Below are 14,296 nucleotides of genomic sequence, written 5' to 3'. Positions count from 1 at the left end.
GCGGGTGTGCACATATGGAGGAGCCTCCACTGGGTCCTACTGTAATCACTTTACATGAAGGATTACACCTTTGATTCATGTAGCATACCCTGTAGTGGGGAAATCTCCCACTGAAATAATTACTGCTCATTATTCCAGAGTAGTCACCACTTATTGGGCTTTTAGAAATGAAGCTTCCATTGAACAGATGTGCAAGGCCGCTACTTGGTCATCTTTTCATAACTTTACCAAATTCTGCCATTTGTGCTCTTGGTAATAAGGTTCTGTGGGTTGCAGTGCCTGTTTAGTACCCTCCCTAACTGTTTTTGCCTCACAATTTTATGGTGCTCTCATGGACTTCCCAGCTTGGGTATAGGATCCCACATGTAATGGCTTGTGGACCCTTACCATCTTATGAAAGAAAACAAAATGTATGCTTACCTGATTTCTTTCATGATGATAAGAGTCCATGAGACCCACCCTATTCTTTTCAATAACAGTACCAGTTTTTACTTCTTTTACCCTGCTTTTCCTTTCCTACTTTCTCATACTCTCCTTTCTCTTGGCCATATGTATGACTAAGGAATCATGGAAAAGTGGGAGGAATTAAATCTGTGTGGGGTGTTTTGCCTCTTCCTGTAGGACTGGACTTTAATCCTACATGTGATAGCTTGTGGACTTTCACATCATGAAATAAATTATCAGGTAAGCATACATTTTGTTTTCTTTCATAATGGTGAATCTACGGGTCATCACATGTGGGGCAATTCTCCTCCTGACCAATAGGAGGACGCAAAAGTTACCCCGAACATACCAGAGCTTTAAATCCCTCCCTCTTCCCATGAATTCTCTGTCATAGTAGCCAAGTAGATGGCGGAAACAGATATGCAGGAAAGATAAATTGGGGCAAGCAAAGTACAAACGAAATGCACATTACAACAAGTCAAAAGTGGAAACTGTTCCAGTATAATGAACAATAATGCACTGAAGGGGAGTCTTCCCTGCAACCAAATATGCCTTACGAATTAAGGCTTTAAGCCAAGCAGCTAAAGTAACAGCCACAGCTTTCTGCTCTTTGGGGGGCCAGAAACATGACCAAAAATCGAAGAAGTAGTTCTGGGATATTTTGTGGTTATATATAATATTTAAAATCTTCCACTACATCCAGACTGAGAAGAAGTTGCTCCTTTTTAATTGTTGGAGCTGGCCAAAAAGAAAGAACCACAAAATCAGAAAAAGGAGGTTTGCAAGACAAAGCATGAAAGCTCAGAAACCTTCCAGGTAGAAGAAATAGCCAAAAGAAAAAAAAAAAAAAACTTCCAAGAAGAAAGATGAATGGTCAAAATCACTGGTTTTCAAACCTGTCCTAGGGCCTCCCCAACAAGCCAGATTTTCAGGATTACTATGGATGAGAGCAGGTAAAATAACCATGTTTACTAATCGGCTGATCATTTGACCTGTGCTCTAGTTCAGATGTCCACAAAATGTGGCCAGTTAGGGAAGCCTGAGGACATGATTAAAAAAGCCAGTGGTCTAAACAATAAATAGGCTCAAATGTAGGAGTTTGAAGAACTCTTAAAACCAGATTAATATTCCAAACAGAAAAAAAATGCATGAATAACTGGTTTAATTTTTATCAGAGTCTGAACAAAGATCTGAAATCTGGGATTTTAGCAATTTTCTTATGCAAAAAGACAAAAAAGATAAAAAAAATCTGACCCTTAAAGAGGCATAAAACTCATTTATTTCCCCCATGATTTAGATAGAGCATGTAATTTTAAGCAACTTTCTACTTTACTTCTATTATTACATTTTCTTTGTTCTTTTAGCATATTTTGTTGAAAAGCAGGGAAGTTTCTGGAGCACTAGATAGAAGAATGTTATCCATTTGCAAGAGCACTATTCCAGCCATGTAGTGCTCTAAACACCTACCTAGTTATCTCTTCAACAAAGAATAACATGAGAATAAAGCACATTTCAAGATATAAGTCAATTGGAAACTCTTGAAAAAACTCTTGGAAAAATTTAAATTGTATGTTCTGTCTGAATAACAAATGATTTGGGTTTCATATTGTCAGGGTTTCTCCCTGACATTTATTGTTATTTACTGCCATATTAGACTCACCTGTCTTCACTCTTCTCCTGTAGCAGAGTGTGTAATGCTGCTCACTACTTCAGGCTCCCTCTTATGGCCAAATTGGAGAACATCATCTGAGAGAGACAGGTTGCATTCCCAGAGTGATGATGTCATCATTCCCTATTTAAAGGGACATAATACTCATATGCTAAATCACTTGAAACTGATGCAGTTTAACACTTCATGTTCTATCTGAATCATAAAAGTACAGGTATACCTCACTTTACAGCGCTTTGCTAATACAGCACTTTATGGAGCTGAAGTTTAACCTTTAATGATTTTGAAACAGTGCTGTACTCATTGTGAGATTGCAAAAAAAGTTACTGACACCATTTTGTTATGCACAGTTCACTTTGTTTACAGCATTACAGTGCATTCTATGTCTCAGTATTGTAGTCTGGCAAATTTTACTACCGTAATTGTTACTATTTTACAGGTACAGTTTTTATTGAATACTGTGCTGTGCTAGTGTTAAAACTAAACTTAGCGCTATTGCACCCCTAATATATGTTCAAATATGTTTTCAAGTTTTTAAACACACTGGCAAGTGAAAAGAAAGCTAAATCAATGTTGTTTCACTTTAAGCCAGGTTTCACTTTACAGCGGGCTCTGGTCCCTAACCCGCTGTATGAGTGAGGTATACCTGTATATTTTTACTTGAGTGTCCATTTAAGAGAACCCTTATCCAACCCCTCATTCAGGAGCTCAAGAACTTTATTCAAATTCTAAAAGAATTCCAGTGGTATATTTTGCAAGCACACCAATCTAACAATGTTTTCAAAACCTTATTATATTTGCTACTGGTGTCATGTGTCCTACCCTGAATTAAGGTGTTAACAATCTTGTCTGAAAAAAAACACTTTGATATTCCAATAAGCATTCAATCACAGGGCCATCAAATTCAGAGTTTTTAGATTTCTGATACAAGAAAAAACCTTGAAGAAGCCTCCAAGATGGACAAGAGGACATTTGAACTAGGTCAGCAAACCAAATCCTGACACATCTGAGCAATCAAAATTGTGGAAGCTTGCTCCTGCTTGATTCTGGCAATCAATCTGAATAGTAAAGATGTAAATCAGGTTAAATGACTATTATGCTCACCTGAGACCTGGCCCAATAATGGGCAGTTTGTGAATCATGTGTACATGTTCATACTAATAGTTGGTGGGCTATAAAGATACAAAGTACGTACCTAATATTAGTAGATTAGAGACAGCACTATATAGATGCAGACAATGGAGAATGCTTACCAAGTCTGTCCAGATTGGCAAATACATCAAAACTCTTGCTGCTTAAAATATAAAATGGACCTTTATTTAATTAATTTCACAGGTTCCAACATTGCACAAGCAATGAATTGGCCTTAACAATAGTCATTAATCATATTTGCTCTCCAACCTCTTAATCAGCCTTTAAATATCTAAAAAGCGCTAAAATTATACAATACAAATGTGCCAAATAATAAACCTTTCCAATACAAAAGTGAAACCTTAATCTATAATGCCACCCAGTGGTTAAATAATTTACAACTCAAACAATGTATACATACAATATTATAGTGCTGCCATTTTGTATCTAAGAAGCCATTATGAACCAATAATGAACTGTTCTACTGATATTGAACTGTTGGGTTTTTTCTGTATTTTGTTATATGACATCTGTTCTTTGGGGAGTAACATCCTTATCTCGTTACTAAGGTAACCATGCAACTAAAAGCATTTTTACATTCTTTGTTATCTTGTTTCTCTAGGATGAATGTCTCCACTTTTATACAAAGGATTTTCTGTCTGTTATGTTGTATTAACTAAGTTGTAATAGGGGGCATGTATGAAGACCCTCTGTGTTGTTACATGTATGTCATTTGTAATATATAACCCAGCCCTGCTAAGAATAAATCAGAGCAGCTTGAAACCTTGTTGTGTATGTCTGAGTTGCTCTCCAAGGCCTTGAATGTGAAATACTCAATTCCAGTGATAAGTGTAGAATACTGATTGGTATTTTGAAGATTATGAAGTGGTAACCCGGCGCATGGAGACGTCCTAACACAATCCCCCTACTGTCCACTAGGCGGAGGCAAAAGACACCTCAACACACCAGGGCTTTAAATCCTTCCCAATTCCCATGATCCTCAGTCATTTTATTTTGTTTCCTTGATGAGGAGTATGATGAAAGTGAAGTGCAGATCTACTCATTACTTAAAGGTGATCCTCTAACCGATCTGAGGCCCAGTTTCTTCTCAACGTTCAGAGGGATTTTAGTTCTAGTTTGCTTCATAACAAACAAGTAGCATTTTGTCAACCAAGTCAGTGGTTACGTCATTGATTCTCGCTGTGGGGCTAATTATTGCATGGAGCAATCGTGTTAGTGTAGAGTTTGTAAGATATACATGGAAACACCAGGGAATTAATATGCCCTGTATTTATGTCTTATAACAATCATTATGTATCATTTGAATGATGTTAATTTCTACTTAAATGTTACATATTTGATTCACATTGTATCTATGGAATTCATTCACTAGGTAAATTGTTAGAAGATTAATTCTACCCATTTCATGAATTGGTGATACTGATTGGTAATTCTCAGATGACGATTCTTACGTCATCCTTCTACCCGTTTTATATAGACAGGCATGGATTGGAACTTATCTCGTATGGAGCCATGTGGATTGCATTTGGTAAATATCATGTTTACAGTTAATTTTTTTTTGTAGATGTGAGATCACCATTAAGCTAGGATATTCATACATGTAACTCCTTATTCAATGTTGTTATGTATCGATGCGATAATAATCAGGATCTGGTTGGTCAATGACCCCATCGAATTAGGGTTGCAGTAAGAATTGCCTTTTAGAATTTATTGGATAATGGATTTTGTTTTCTTGATTTTGATTGGTTTTGTTGTATTTTAAATCCAACTCCATTTGTTTGTACACATTATGCCTGAGGAAACTACGGAATATCACTGAGAAACATGTAGTATTATGTGATATATGAAAGCTGCTCATGGAGCATTTTTATTGATCTTATTCAGGGGTCAAGTCCAGCAGAAATGCATGGGAACGGAGTTCCTGCACTATTTTTGCAGGAGGAACTGAAACGCTTCAGTAAACACTGCTGCTGCTGGTGGGAGAAGCTGGAGCACAGTCTGGTTAGAGGGATAGTGAGATCCTCTAGCAATGAGCAGTAACATTTCCTACAATACACTAAATGCAAGCCTGTAAATGGTGCTTCTGTGTGATCACCCCGGAATGTGTGGAACACATGGTGCTTACATTTCTGTGTGGCTTGCTATGGGGTTAGTTAGCTCCTCTCAGCAGATATATGACTATTGCACCTTAAGTGGGTGAGACTCTGTGACAGAGGAAGAGTCTAGAGTTGCTGTCAGACACGGAAGTCTCAGCCCACCCTGGAAAGGAAGGAGAGGGGAAGAAGGAGGGTGTGAGGAACTGAAGCTAAGCTGGCTATGCACCATGTGATTTAAAAACAAAGTATAGACACCCTTGGATCTTGACATTAAACAACAGGCATTCATGTGTGTCTAGTTTAGTTATTTTAAAATAGTTTTTAAAAAGTTCAGTATTTCAACAAAGAAAAAATGTGCTCATCAACCAGGGAAGAGTCATGTCCTTTCAGCTGTAATGTACCGACAGGGTTAAACTTGCTTTAAAGAGATATATATGTTTTGTAGCTATAAATAGTCTCTGCACAATAAAGGTGATATAATGAGCAGAATAAACTATATAATAGCAAATACTGAGGATAAACAAATAGCTCAGGTAGATTACAATTATGTAAGAGTAATCAAATGCAGGACAGTTAATAAGTATCAATATGACAATGTTTGCCCAGTAAGCGTATAAAGCAATTGTGTTGCAAGCAGGAGGTTACACAGTGTGTAATAATATGACTCCAGGATAGATGGAAAAAGCACTGGATAAAACACACAAAGCTAAGAGGATAAGACCAGCAGACAAATATGAGAAGCAGGTTAGTTAGCAAGCAATGCTATGGCAAACAGATAGAAGTCAGTAAAAAATACAAGTTCCATTATAAGTTTGTTTGTATGATACAAAATATTCTTGCGGTTCCTGAGTACAGCTGTTTAAGGAGCAGTTAGAGAGTGAGTCAAGGATGTGACAACGTTTCAGCAGACAAAGCTTTACAAGTGAATCTGGTAGAGCAATGGAGGTTGGAGGCAAGTAAGTTACTCTCGGTTCAGCACACTGTGGTGAGTAGGAGGAGTGGTTAGAAGATTCACAGGAGCTTGAGGATCCGATCATGTGACAGGCAACAGCTCCAAACAGATGGCAGAGTTTAGTATTCAAAAGTCCGTAAATATACAGCATGAGAATTGGTAGCAGATATAAGCACCAAAAGCAGGAACATCCACTGTAGACAAGAAACTAGGAGGCTTAAACTATCAGGTTCACTAATAATATTCAAGCAATGATTCATGGGAAAGGTGAGCTAATATAGGTATTGATGGGGGTGGAGTATGGAGTTTAAAGATATTACAGATCCCTCATGTCAAGGAATCCTCACCGAGGATTCAGGACCTGGCTTCAATGGATATTTCGAGTGAAACCTAATCAGTAATCTAGGCGCATGAATATCCGTATGAGGGATCCAAGAGTTTTCTTCTGGTCCAAAACCCTTCCATTGAACCAAATACTCCAATCTTCATTGTCTGATACGGGAATCGAGAACAGTTTGTATCTCATATTCATCTTGGTCATCAACCCAGATTGGAGGAAGATAAATTTTCTTGTGAGGCAATAGAGGGTCAGGTACATATGGTTTTTTTAGAGATACATGGAAGGACGGATGCATCTTATAGGATTGTGGTAGACGCAAAACTACAGCATTAGCGTTGATAATGTGTTTGATAGGGAATGGCCCTATAAATTGATTGGCCAATTTTTTAGATGGTACATCTATTTTTAAATGTTTTGTGGATAACCAAACCAGGTCTCCTATATGATACTGTGGAGTAGGTCTATGACGTGTATCGTAATAAAGCTTTTGTTTGGATTTAGCTTCTGATAGATGCATCTTCAAGAGATCCAATGAGGCTTTCAGAGTAGCTGAATAGTCGGTTGCAGCTGGGGACTTTTGGTTGGTAGACAGAAAAGTTAATGTATTTGGATGATATCCATAGGTAGAAAAGAATGGGCGGGGGGCGGAGCCAGCTATTGAAGGAGATAGACATGTTTGACAAGAGCTCCTGGCTCTTTTATATTGAAATTAATGTTTATTGGCGTCTAAAATATTTCTTCAATTATCAGAAGGGGACTCTCTTATGTATTGCACTAGTGGAGTATTTGGGAGTGCTCGGAGGCCAACTTTTCTCCGCTTTGAGAGAGTTCTGGAAGTCAAGCTACAATGGAGGCCTTGGATGAGTGGAGGAAGGCTGTGGCGCAGCTTCTACAGGAACATCATGCCAGCCTAGCGCTGACCCTATGAATACAACGGCTGGTGAGGATAAATCTATACAGTCTGCTGATCACTTTATTACTGAAGCAAATCCTCATGCTCTGCTACCTATCACTCCTACCAGTCTCCTGAGCATTTATGATGCAGCGAAAGCTCCCGAGACCTCCCGTGGCCATTTTGAGTCCCTTAAACAAGGGAGCGTTAGTGTTTACCTTCCCGAAGTCTGGCTGGATTGTGCTGGTGGAACCGGGAGACACACGACTGCAAGCAAAGTTTCCTGCCTGCCTACTGACCCGGCACGCTATTTGCGGCTTGGAATACCGACTTTTTCTCCTCCTCATATACACCTCTCAGCTATTTTGTGTACTGGGAGTCCGCAGCTTTCCCCAACAGGGTCTCAGCCCAGCAGCAGCTTTTTCATTGACCAGCATGGACACTTGATGAGAAGCGGAGTGGGGTAAATAGACAATCACCTATCACAGGAAGCTCAATACCAAGGTCTGGTCCCACACCTCACTAAATAGCAGAAAAGCTATCAGCCGACTCTAATTAATAAACTTTTCATCAGACTTAACTTCTTCACAGTACTTGCCTGACTGCAGACTGTATGGATATCTTATTTAATGCTGTGACTTTTTATTCTGTATTAGCTTGGCTGATATACCCACTTACAGCTTTTACTTTCAAGATATACTCGAAGTGGGCAAGGTTTAAAAACTTAAGTTGCAAATATTTCTCAACACTAGGGTCTTTTTATGATGGCAACAATGCCGGATGTATTGGTTCTCTGGTTAGTACAGGACAGTTACTCTGATCTAGGTTGTTTATATATCAATCAAGTTAACTGTTATATAATGTGTCTAAATTTATCCATATGTCAGACTTTGTTATGTACACTACAAATACATTTTTCATTGTTTAGTTAGTATATAGGCATGTTGAATACCTGTATATGTTCTGAGTGTTAGTCTAACAGTAAAACCTCCTGAACAAGATGTAATGGCCACTTTCAGCCACTAGAGGGGAGTCAAAGCCCAGCTATAACTTGATCTGCACTGCAAAGCTCTGTGATCTTGCAATCTCAGGTACTTGTCCCTATCTGTCTTGAGACTCCCTGCCCTGGGAAGTGAGATTTGTCTCTTATGAATATAATTCATAAGCCTAGATCTTGGTAATTTCTGGGAACTCTAGAAATCCTCCTTAGGCATCTGGACTCAGCATATGGCATCTATGATTGTATGTATTACACCCTGTTTTCCTGCTTCTTATTGCGCTTTTCTTGCTATTTATAATATAATCTTCTGTGACTAAACATTTAAGTATTTTACAGATATAGCTGAACTATACATTTATTTTGCCTGTAGTGCTGCATATACTGAAACACTGTCAAACTGCTGTGGCTGTCCTGACCGAGGTTGCCTTAGTTAATAATGTTTGTTCTATTTTTGTAATGTTTCGCTAAACAGTTCACGCCTTATGTCAAGCAAGCCCTAAGATTCTACAGAAAGGTAGAAAAACTGATAACTGCCCATCTACTATATATGAGGGAAAGGGGGTAACTGACTTATAGCCGTTTCTGCTAATTTCCACAGTGAAAATGGTTATTCTGTTCTCCACAGATCAGTTAGCACATAAGATCAATATTTTGTTGTTTAGTTAAACTTTTATTATTTTTAATGTTTTATCATCTTGTTTCCAAGTGATATGTGTGGCTTTGCAGCATGGTAGTCCCCTACTCTTTAGCATGCTGGCCTGTTGTTGGACATAGGGCCCATGTCCAACTGACAGGGCAATTATGAGGGGGCGGTGCTGCCACAAAAGCCGAATTATGCCTCTATTCCATATCTTCATGGAGACAGTATTGATATGATAGCTTTTTTATTTTAAAACTGTTTAGCCTAATGTATGTATACGGTTCTATCTCCCTAATGTCACATATTATCTTAAGGCCTCGTCATGACTTGCCCAACCTTTAGTTCTTCTGCGAAGATTAACCTATCATTATGAATTTCATAAGACTAGCTCCTAGTTCCAAAACTTCTACCGTTCTTTAAGTCTGCTGCACAGTGACTTTGATCTCCTTATAATTCATTGAGATAATTAGCTTATGTCACGCTTGTACATTTAGATTTTAGGACTCTAGCATATTGGATTTGGCAATGTCCTAGTAAGCATTAGTTTCTTGTTATGCACCTATTAGCAACACAACTATACCTAGTTACACGCAGATGATGATAGTGCCCAGTGTTACTACAGCTTTTCTCCTCCTATTCCACCTACATTTATTTCCTTAAGTAACTCCTTCCCGACACATAATGAACCTTTTGGCTCCCAAGTTACATATCTTCGTATAATCGTTCACTTTACCACCTCCCGCCCCCCCTTATTGTATAGTATTCTGGTTCTTTGTGATTAGACCAGATACTTCATTCGCGGTTCCCTTGTGAATAACCGCAATTACCAATATTATATAATAACTATGTTCTCTATATACAATGTAAGTTCTCTGGTGTATGCAATGTATATGCTGAGTATCTCTCTTTCTCATCATAAGCTTGATGTTAATATACATTTTGATAAGCGCATATGCACTATGTTTTACTGTTTATTACTTATTAATGAAACAATATAATTCCTAAAAGTAAAAAATGTATGAGGTTTGCTTAGTCTTGGGACTCTACGCATGACATACTATCGTCTATTCTTATCCTGTCATTAGAACCTACTGCATATTATACTATTATTGATTTGATATTGATAGCTACTGAGCTCTTACTGTATGATGATGTTTCTCGTTGTTACATAGCAGTTTCACCTGTATTTGTATGTCTTTTTATCATAAACCTCAATAAAAACCATTTAAACAAAAAAAAAAAAGAATGGGCTAACTTTTGTCGATGTGTTCATCAAATTATTGTAGGAAAACTCGGCCATTGCTAGGAGGGTAACCAGTCATCTTGGAGATAGAAGATGTAGCATCTGAGATACTGATGATTGTGTTGGGTATCCCATGTAGTTTCACTATATGAGTAAAGAAGGCGTCTGCTGTTTCCTTTGCAGTAGGTAGGTGTTTGGGAGGGATGCAGTGGGCTAGTTTGGTGAGGTGATCAATGACAACAAGGATGGTATTATGTTCTTGTGAGAGGGAAAGTTCAACAATGAAATCCATGGATATGGTTGACCATGAAGTATCTGGAATTGGTATAGGGGACAGATAACCAAATGTTTTTTTGAGTTGGGTTTTGTTTCTGGCACATATCTCACAAGAATTGATTAAATTTTGTACATTGTTTTCTTTTCGAGGCCACCAGAATTTTATACAGTGTAATTCAACAGTCTTGGTAATTCCTTGATGACTGGAGAAGGGTGAATCATGGAAGTGTTTTAAAAGGGTAGGACGTAGATCCTTAGGGATATACAAGTTATCAAATTGGTAATATAGTCCTGAGATATCCTTTCTGATCCCATTCTTCGGTAGATCTGGATCTAAATGCAAATAAGTTACAAGTTCTGTTTCAAAGGAGGTCAAAGTTCCAATATTTTTTTCTGGTGGTATGATGTGTGTTGGGTCATCTTTCTCAGAGTTGTAGTTATTACATCTGGATAAAGCGTCAGCTTTAGTGTTCCGCGACCCTGGACGGTATGTGATCAGGAAGTCAAACCTGTCAAAAAAAAGTCCCCATCTGACCTGGCGTGAAGACAGTGTTTTATTTTGTTTAAGATACTCAAGATATTTATGGTTAGTATAAACTAGAAAAGTTTTTGATGTGCCTTCCAATAAATGTCGCCAATTTTCTAATGCACACTTGACTGCTAGAAGTTCTTTATCTCCTATCGAGTAGTTGATCTCAGCGGGTAGGAGATTTCTAGAATAAAATGCAATGGGATGTATTTTAGAAGAAAGTTGATTTCGTTGTGATAGAACAGCTCCAATGCCTGTATTTGAAGTGTCAACTTTAACAATTAACTGATAATCATGGTTGGGTAAGTGCAGAATAAGTGCAGTAGAAAAACTTTGCTTTAAATATTCAAATGCTTCTTGGGCTTCTGATATCCATAAGAATTTTGGTAATTTTTTTGTTAAAGTAGTTAAAATTTTAAATTAATTTTCTATAGAATTTGGAAAACCCTAAATATCTCTGAAGAGATTTGACAGAGGTTGGAGTCGGCCAGTTTATGATTGCAGATACTTTTTCTGGGTCCATTTGTATGTTTCTGGGAGTAATGATGTACCCAAGAAATTTGATCCTGTTCACATGAAATTGACATTTTTCCAACTTAGCAAACAATCTGTGATCTCTTAAGCGTGTGAGAACCCAACATACATGTTTCTGGTGTTCGAGTAAATTCGTAGAATAAATGAGAATGTCATCTAAATAGATGATGACATATGTATATTAAATGTCAGAAAGTGTCATTAATGAAATTTTGGAAAGTTGCTGGGGCATTACAAAGCCCAAAAGGCATTACCCTGTATTTGAATAACCTGTATCTAGTGTGGAAAGCTGTCTTCCATTTGTCTCCCTTTCTCATTCTGATTAAATTGTAGGCACCTTTGAGATCCAACTTGGTATAAATGGTGGCTTCATTTAGACATTCCAAGAGTTCAAGTATAAGAGGGAGAGGGTAATGATTCTTTATAGTAACTGAATTCAGAGCCCTGTAATCGATAATTGGTCTCAGGGAGTTATTCTTGTTTTTGATAAAAAAAAAAACATACCGGCGGCAGCAGAAGATGTGGATGGAGTAATGAAGCCTTTTTGTAAGTTTTCATCTAAATACTGAAGTGGATATATTTTTCCAAAAGGAATATGAGCACCCGGAATGATAACGATGGGGCAGTCATATATCCTGTGAGGGGGAAGGTTTTCTGCTTGTTTTATATCAAAAACATCAATTAAATTCTGGTATACAGATGGAATAGTATTTTCAGCATGCGATATTGATATGGAGATTTGTGGGAAACGTATTTTGACAATATGATGATGGAAATGTAATGCTGTTTTGAGTCCAATCTATAGTAGGATTGTGCTTTGCTAACCATGGATAACCTAGGATTAAAGTGTGTAAAGAAGTGGGAATAATATCAAACAACATAAACTCAGTGTGGCCCTCTATAGTAGTAGGGGTATGGTGTGATGAGTTATGGGTCCCTTCTGTATAAAAGAACCATCAATAACTTTGACATAAAGAGGTTTTTGCTTCCTTATTGTAGGTATGTTATTATTTTTCACATATTCAAAATCAATAAACAACCCACAAGCTCCAGAGTCTATAATTGCATCAATCTTGAGATGGTGTTGATCCCACTGTAATGACAAAGATATGGTTAATTGGTTGTTAATGGTTGGTGTGGAGAGAGAATTGATGATATTTGTCTTACCCTTCTTCTGACGGGTCAAGATGGGACATGAGGAAACATTATGGTCTTTACTAGCATAGTACATGTATAAACTAGCTTGGCGTCTTATCTTTTCATCTTGGGATATAGGTCCCTTTATGGATCCTATTTCCATGGGAGTAGTTGTGTTGGCATTCCTATCTGATGGATATGTTGGGTACTTTTTGGGTAAGTGTCAGAGTTTTCCTGCCCTTCTTTCCCTGAGTCTACAGTCAATTCTAATAGACGTTTTTATTATATCATCCAGAGTTTCAGGGATATCCAAATGAGATAATTCATCTTTCAAACTTTCTGATAGTCCCAGTCTGAACTGATTTTTTAAGCTTACCTGATTCCACTGGGAATCTAATGACCACATTTGGAAGTCTAATGTATTCCTCCACTGGTCTTTTACCTTGTTTCAAGGAGCGTAGCTTATTCCCAGCGTTTATTTGTTTGTCTGAATCTTCATAGTTTCTTTTTTAGCAATGACAAGCCTCTATCTAAAGAGTCCAATATAGGGTCATTATTCTCAAAAAATCGATTTGCCCAAGCACGAGGTTCACCTAATAGATAAGGTTTAGTTGTACATACTTTAATCCTATCTGTGTAATAGGTTTGTGGTTTCATAGTAAAAAGTAATTTGCAGGCATTTTTGAAATCCCTGAATTCTGATCTTTTGCCTGAGAATGGTGTAGGGGGTTTTATATGTGGCTCAGGAGTCTGAGGTTTTAGGTGTCATGAAATCTTTCAGTAGATTTTTTAGAACTGTGTTTTTCGCCTGAACTACGGTTAACCCTCTAGCCAGGAAGTCTATTTTTTGATTAAGGGTAGAAAATTGAGTATTAATCTCATTTGGATCTATTTAAAAAAAAAATATATATATATACATATACACACACAAACAAAGAAGAAATGCACTCTCCATTGTAATTAAGCAAAAGTTTTACTATGTGAACGTTTTCGGGGTTGCCCCCATCCTCAGACTTACATACAAGTGAAAATACAAGACAATTTATGTGCTTTACCTGGTTCCTGGTGTACCTCAGGGCGTGTACCGTTCCCTATGCGCAACAGTCCGTACGGAGGCCCTAGAGGTTCAAATGAGTCACCAAGTCAAAAGTTAAAAACAAAGTGAGAGTAAAAGTAAAATTAAAACGCAACAAACAATATACTACAGATCAAAATCCTGATCGTAGCATACTAAAAAAAATACAGAGTGCATGTAGTATCGTTATATTAGGGGCAGAGTAGTTATGGTGTATGTGTTGTAAATGAGGAATATCAATTGACTCATCACAGCAAGATATTACAAATGGTTATTACAGAGAGTGAACAGATGGATACTGAATTAAATTTGTAATA

The sequence above is a fragment of the Bombina bombina genome, chromosome 2 (assembly GCF_027579735.1).
Source record: "Bombina bombina isolate aBomBom1 chromosome 2, aBomBom1.pri, whole genome shotgun sequence".
NCBI classification, from domain to species: Eukaryota; Metazoa; Chordata; class Amphibia; order Anura; family Bombinatoridae; genus Bombina; species Bombina bombina.
Note: the sequence above shows the minus strand (reverse complement) of the source record.